General features: G+C 33.3%; 1 protein-coding gene across 1 annotated transcript in view; it reads right to left on the bottom strand.

The window, feature by feature from the left end:
• LOC106464260 (G2/mitotic-specific cyclin-B3-like) overlaps window positions 1-8006 on the bottom strand; it is an 84455-nt gene that overhangs the window by 44538 nt on the left and 31911 nt on the right. The window contains exon 2 of the mRNA XM_022392265.1: window positions 7010-7128. The gene's annotated coding sequence lies outside the window, so the exon portion shown is untranslated. The remainder of the gene's footprint in view (window positions 1-7009; window positions 7129-8006) is intronic.

Genomic DNA, 8006 nt, shown 5'->3' with positions numbered 1-8006 from the left:
ACAGTGTTTGAATCCAACTGTATAGTAATGTTTGAACCTAAAGCTGTATAGTAATGTTTGACCAACTTAGCTGTATACCAATGTTTGAACCTAACACTGAATAGTAATGTTTTACCAATCTAGCTGTATACTAATGTTTAACCCAGTTGTATAGTACTGTTTGACCAACCTAGCTGTATACTAATGTTTGAACCCAGCTGTATAGTAATGTTTGACCAACTTAGCTGTATACCAATGTTTGAACCTAACACTGAATAGTAATGTTTTACCAATCTAACTGTATACTAATGTTTGAACCCAGCTGTGTATTTATTTAGATGAAAAACTAAGAAGTTCCATTCTTGATGTTTCCCTTTAAGAGAGGACATTGCATTTTGAAATTTAAATCTACTCATTGAAAGCCATATTAAGAAGTAACTAAAGATATTTTAGTATTTATGTATACGTCGTTTTGTAAGTAAAAAACATATATGAGATAGCAATAATGTATGAAAGAGTTACTCAAAAAATCGATATTAACTTCCTGTTAGAGCGGAATAGGACCGGAACTATCATGGTTTTCTAGTCATGATTATTCCAGAGGTATTCCACAGTTACTAACGCAGACAAACTTAAAATCAGAGTAATAATAATAAATCATAAGAAATATAAAACGTTTTTGACGAACTGCTCAACTTCATTCTAAAGTGTGCTTTTGTAAATATTTAAAAATAACGAAATGGCTTTCTTTATATACCTATATTAAGTCACTGAAACTACACAACGTGGAAGAACATAATTTGATTACATATATAGAATGCGTTTTGTCCGCATTTCTACCATTCTTTTAGTTTGTTATCAAACGAATAAAGACACAAGATAGAATTTTATTGCACGTGTTTTGTGAAGGGTAAAGTCTATCTTGCTGTTGGATTGAGTTGAAAATAATATGTCATAAAAATGAAAGAATATTCTAATATTCGGTTCATAATAAATTAGTGCGACAATTATTAACAAATTTCATAGAGAAATTGAAATAATATATTATACAGTATATGAAGAAACTTTGTGATAAAAATATTTATTCATTACTGCAAATATTCAATCCATAGTACACTTGCTTTCATTTGAATAGCATGTAAATTTCATAAAACTTATTTTTATCACTGTTTTAAAATTACAATTTATGGCTATATATGTTTTTTTGTGTTAAAAATAGTAAGAACATAATTTTAAATATCTGAATGGGTTGAAGTACTATGGAAATAATAAAATGCCAAGGGTGATTTAAATTTGCTCCTGTCAATTATATGATTATAAAACATTTTAATGTGTGTGTTTGTAGTTAAGCATAAAGCTACATAATGAGTTATCTATACTCTGCCTACTACGAGTATTGAAACCTGGTTGCTAGCTGTGCCGCTATGGGGTATTCTAAGGAGGGTGAAATAAACCTTTAGTGTATCAGTTTATGTCAATATAACTATTACATGCTTGTGAAATTATAAGCATCACGTTTTATTTTTATACAAGATATTACAGCAGTCCAGTTGAGAATAAATTATTTTAACTTAACTGTACAGTGCACCCCACTCCCCCAGTGGCTCAGCTATAAGTCTCAAGGCTTAGAACGCTAAAAACAGGGTTTTGATACCCGTGGTGGGCACAGCACAAATAGTATATTATTCAGCTTTGTATTAACAACAAACTAAGGTAAACAAAAATCTATGAACAAGTTCTCTTACACATATAATGATATTACACTTTCTATTTTATCCCATACCAAATCAAAGACAATAAAACTGATTACGTTTTGAAAAATGCTTAAAGCTCACGAACTAGTTGTTTTCTTTTTCTAAATTACATTGGTTACATATTATTTTAATTTAAAACAGCTGATGTGGAACATTTAGTTTTTAATGTGTTTAATAAGAAAAACAGTCTTGGTCTTTTCCCTCTATTTTTTTTTCGGTGTGTGTGTCCTAAAGTATAATTTCTAACAAAATTACAAAACTTAATCAATATTGTGATTCATACATAATGATATATTCCGGATAAAAATTAATCTAAGCTTTGATTTTTAAATTCTTGTTAGTACTTTAGTTAGGAAGAAGTAAAACAAAAAAGTTAGCTGTTATCTTCCTGACACCCTGAAAAAAAACAAAATCTATGGCCCGGCATGGCCAGGTGGTTAGGGCGCTCGACTCGCGATCTGAGGGTCGCGGATTCGAATCCCCGTCCTACCAAACATGCTCGCTCTTTCAGCCGTGGGGACGTTATAATGTGACGGTCAATACCACTATTCGTTGGTAAAAGAGTAGCCCAAGAGTTGGCGGTGGGTGGTAATGACTAGCTGACTTCCTCTACTCTTACACTGCTAAATTAGGGACGGCTAGCGCAGATAGCCCTCGTGTAGCTTTGCGCGAAATTCAAAACAAACCCAGAAAAATTATGATTTAAGATAATCTCACAATTTGTGTGTGTTAAGTTTATTTTGACGAACTAAACATGATGATACTATCCCCACCCCCAAAACACCCTCTCTATAAGGTACAATAGGTTCTAACGAACTACTTTTATGGGTGTTATTTCATATAATTTAAAACCATTGTATGTGTTCAAGGGAGAACTCTCATGAAGTTATAGTTTTAGTGCAAGCATCGAAAACGATCGCGCTAAAGTAGTTTTAATTAAAGGTATTTACTTTCACAGGCGGAAACATATATGTTCTTGACATGTATTTGTTCTTTTTTGTCTTGTAGGCAGGCAATACTGAAAATGTCCATTAAGTAGCTTTATTAATTTGCTAGTTTGTCAACGCTATTATATGTTACGCTCCACTTGGTGAGAAACCAATATATCTAAAATTAACATGCTTTGAAAACATTTCTACTAGTCAAATCTATAAGCTGTTCTGAGTGTTAGGTAAGGCTGGCTAAAACCAAAACATCACATTAGCAATTGATAGGAAATTGTTCTGAGCATTTTAAAAGCATTTTAATGAATATAATGTCTAATAGATGGCGCCGTTTCTTTGTCTGTGACAATTTGAAACTGTGCAAAAAATATGTTACTAATCTCAAAAACAGTTTGACAAAGTAGTGAAATAATTAGCTACATATTCTTGTTGCCAAAATAAATTTCTTGGTAACGTTTCAATTCTTCAGTCTGAGATTTTCGTCCAATTTATTTGTGCCTTATCATGCCTTACATTTTATTGGCTAACACGATAGTGTTCCAGTTTTGAATCATTTCATGAAGGAGTAGAGATAGTTTTATAAAATTTTGAAACTTGACGAAAAGTGGTCGTTCGAAACGTCGCGTATATAATTATTTTAATACGTTCAATTTGACGTTGTGTTAAGTGTTTATTTGTTTGGAATTAATCACAAAGCTACATAATGGTCTATCTGTGTTCTGCCCACCACGGGTATCGAAACACAGTTTCTATCGTTGTAAGTCCGCAGATATACCGCTGTGCCGCTGGGGCCGTTGTGTTGAATAATCTTATCGTGCAAATTGAACATAGAATTTATAGCTTATGATACAGCGTTCTATAGTATTGTTATGACAGCGGAAGTCACGTGACGCTGGTAACACGTAATGAGTATCTCGAACGTTCCTGCAGGCTCGAGTGTTTGCCAGACACTCTCTATTTCGTATATATAAGACCGGCGAGAAGTGACGGCATAGATAATTGAATAGCAGACAGGGAGATAGAGACAGATAATCGAGTCAAGCCGTAAGTAAAGTGTGTAAATCGTTGTGAATTATAGCGTGTGTTTAAGTTAAAGTGACTGTGGAAATTCTGTGTATTGCAAAGTTGTATTGAGGAAGAATATACTAGTTTTAATTAAGAAAGAGCTTGTATCGTTGAAGTTCCTCGGGAAGAATTTTTATGGGAAATTATCAAACGAACAGAGACGTAACAGTATTTATGATTAGTTAGTATTATGTATTTATATGAAAGACAATAGGAAAGTATAGTAGACAGCTTCAAACTTTCCTCCAGAATGAAAAACTGTAATGAGTGTATGTAATAACAAAAATACTTAGGTCATAGAAACTTCCTCTAAAGCTTCATTAATGATATTATTTTTATCTACCTAACTGTATTGGATTCTGTTGGCAATCTTCAAGTTTTGTAGCATTTAACAGATCCTTATTACACATTGTACAATACACATGACGTTTCATCGATAACTTTCAGGCTTCAGAGAATGTCCAACTATTTTATTTTTATAGGTATATTTGGCTGTGTAATTGAGAACGTTCAAGGTAAAGGCAAGTGATATCTGATATTGTCTACATGCTTCAAAATATTTTATTCTACTTTTAGTGCCACATTTATAACATAGATGGCAGGCTAATACATACTATTAAAAGTTGTCCACAAACTGCAAATACTGTGCTTAATTAATAAACAGAGCGAAATAAAACTTTACAACACATTAAACTGAATAAATTAAAATATATAGGCACGTAACGTTTCTAGCAATCGCTTTCCTTTATAATACAAACTCTGACAGGTACTCTTATTAAATTATTATACTGTACTTATTATTATTATTATTTTATTATCCATCTCTGCTGTTCGCTGGGTGCTGTAACTATCTAATATCAAGAAAAACTTTCTGTCTTTGTGGGCGCATTTCCTTCTAAACAAGTTAACCGATCCAGACCAGACTTGGCATGCTAACTGAGTATTCCAAAAACAAACCAAATTGATATTAAACTTTCGCATATATTGATAAAATGAAATTATTTTATGGACTAACCCCTGTATGGTTACCGCAGTAACTGTTGTAAATAGTTGAGTTTGAACAAAACTCACACCATAACACAATTCTACATGTCAAAGACTGCAATTAAAATTTCCAGCATTTTAGATTGATTCCCATAATAACCAAAATATGCAGTAATAAAATATCGAGCTGTAATGGGAAAAATAAAAATATTGTTTAAGTTTCCTACTCTTTTCTGATTCACACCATTTAACTTTCGGTTTATACTAGAGTTAGAATAGGTGCCTAAACCTGAATTAGAGAAGTATTTCATAATTAAAATATTTTTAGGATATTTCTTACTTCTTGATGTAGAATATAGTTTACCTTAGAAGCAAAATATAATGCATTAAATGTACCAATTACAGACAGTATAAATCTTGACCACATCTCTATTGTGAAATGGGATACTTTGAACAAGAAGTGACGCAACTGCTTTACCATTTCTTCCAAGTTTCTCGATCTGACTGCTACAGCTCTTCACTTCCTATCCACTTCCTCTGTCTTACAACAGTTCAAAGAATGAACGCTATTGAAAATCCTCGCAAAGATTTTGCTCGTTTCTAGCAAATTTGTGCGTGTATTCCGAATTTTCAATAGAAAAAACAAACAAACAAACAAACGGGGGAGTGCAGTCTTCTTAAAATAACCCTGCAAAACTTTTTTAAGGTAAGACATTTAAAGTGCTTTACAAGAGCTTCAAAAAGAAAGCCAATTATGGACTGAGGGTTAACTTTTACTTGTAGACTTTCACCTGATCTGTCGGGCTTTCACCAAAGACAGAGATTGGTATGCAATTTGTCGCTCAAAAAATTAATCAAATTTCCCATTTACCTAATTATTATTTAGCTTTGCAAAGGCTTTCATGATTACCTTATAATAATTTTCAACACCGTTATTATTGTAAAATATTATTCCTTCTCACTTTGTATAATCTTGCCTATTAACGTGTTAGTAGAGTCGGGTGACTGATCCAAACGTTTCATAAATAAATTATCTCCTAATTTGTGTCTCAAACTTCCAACGTTGCTTTGCACATATTTTGTTGTTCGTTGTCCTCTTGCCTACTTTCATAAATTTAACTTAATTATTCTCTGCAAATTACACAAGGGATTTGAACGTTTTTTTATTTTATTTTTTAACAACGTGACAGGATTAGGCGAATGATATGACAGTTTGTGTTGAACACAATTATATGTTGCCTATTGTAAAAAAAACTGTTCTGACGTTTCGCTAGTTTGTCAAGGTAGAACTTGCTGCTATCATTAAGAACTTATGAGAAGTCCATACATCAGCATAATATTTATATAATTTAAGCCACAATTACATGTAAATAAAAGTATGTGGTTAAAAAGAGGGGTATTACAATAACATAGAAGAAAGATTCGATTTTCACGTGTGAGTTTGGCCTCAGAAAGTTAACCGACTTCTAATTTTGTGAAACTATATCTTTTTCTTAGATGTATTTTGATTTACGTTCACGGCTCTAGTCAATCAATATATATATAATATGTGAAATGAAGAGATTTTGCTGTTTTCTTTCTATTTTTTTATCTTCGTTTTTTTTTTCTTCGTTGTGTTGACATCATATTGGGAATTTTTTGAGGTTTCATTACGTTATTTGTGAAGTTTTTTAAAGAGAGAAAACAATAAAACAAACATGTATAATATCTATAACATTGTATTATATATCAAAACCTGGAACAATGTCTGAAACACTGTATTTCATACCAAAACCTAGTGTAATGTCTGGAATACAGTATTTCATATCAATACCTAATACAATGTCTACAACATAGTGTAAAACACTGTATTTCATACCGAAACCTAGTAAAGCCTCTACAATACTGTATTTTGCAGGAAAATGTAGTATATATATATATATATATATATATATATATATATATATAATTGTTGTTCTTAAGCACAAAGCTACACAAAGGGCCATCTGTGTTGCGTCCACCACAGGTAACAGAACTTGGTTTTTAGCGTTATAAGCCTTCGGAGCTACAACTGTTGAAAGCAGAGCCATAAAACACAGCCAGAAATTAAAGTTAGTTTTCAAAACATAGTAGTTATTGACATTACTGTTTAAAGTAATAAATCAAAGTTTGTACCAGAACTTCGTATGCTATTTATATCACCTTTTAAAGAAGGTAAACTTTGTACACATTAGGATCTCGTTCGTTATGTACACCATTGTCTGTGAAAGTTACCATCGAAATCATGTGAAATATTGACATTACCGTTTAAAGAAGCCCTCGGTAACTGTCTAAAACGTCTCTTCACATGTCTAGATTCTCCCTAGAGGACGGATGAAATCGGCTGGCAATAAGTAGCCACAATTCCCACGGCATCTCGCCATCTAGTGACAAGATTAATTTGAACTTTGTTTTAACACATTCCGTTATGGGAGTCTCTTTAGGACTAAGACAAACGTCTAGCGATAAACAGACAAAAATCCTCTAAGGACTAAAACGATCTATATGTGAATAAATTGCGTGGCTATGATCGTAGAAACATGCTACACTCGTTATGACTTTCCCACAAAACTCTCACACATGCAGATGCAACTTCTATTACATAAGGTCAATTTCTAAAATCCTAAATATATGATTTATATAAACTGCAATTTTGAACACTATTGTGGATGAGATTCTCGCTTTAGCGATGTGGTCACTGGGAGAGGGGAGAGCTCATGATTATATCTTGTTTGACAAAGCATCAAATTACAAAACTGTAAAAAAGTATCCAAATGCACTTTCTTCCCCGCATGGAATCGAATCCCAGATTTTTGCGTTGTAAGTCCGTAAACTTATCATTGACCAACCGGGAGATCCGAAGAAAAAAAAGTCTAATATATGTTGTATATTTTTGAGAAATGAGTTTTTAAATATATAGGGGCTGGGAGTGGCTCAGGTCCAAGGATTGAGTTCTGTTATATCGCTGAACATTCTTCGCACTTTTAGATGTGTTATAACTGTGACAATCAATCCCGCTAATCGGTTAAGAGTAGTAGCATAACAGTAATGGCTACTGCTACAAGCTGAACTTCCTCTGGTCAGTAGTTCTAAATTAAGGATGGCTATACCTGAATCTTAGGCCCGGCATGGTCAGGTGGTTAGGGCTCGTAATCTGAGGGTCGCGAGTTCGAATCCCCGTCACACCAAACATGCCAACCTCCGCCTTTGCCTGGTCCCAAGACCAGGATGAGAAAGGAGGAGGGGTTGGGCGCGGGGCTAG

The sequence above is a fragment of the Limulus polyphemus genome, unplaced genomic scaffold, assembly GCF_000517525.1.
Source record: "Limulus polyphemus unplaced genomic scaffold, Limulus_polyphemus-2.1.2 Scaffold58, whole genome shotgun sequence".
NCBI classification, from domain to species: domain Eukaryota; kingdom Metazoa; phylum Arthropoda; class Merostomata; order Xiphosura; family Limulidae; genus Limulus; species Limulus polyphemus.
This window is presented reverse-complemented; position numbering and strand designations above follow the sequence as displayed.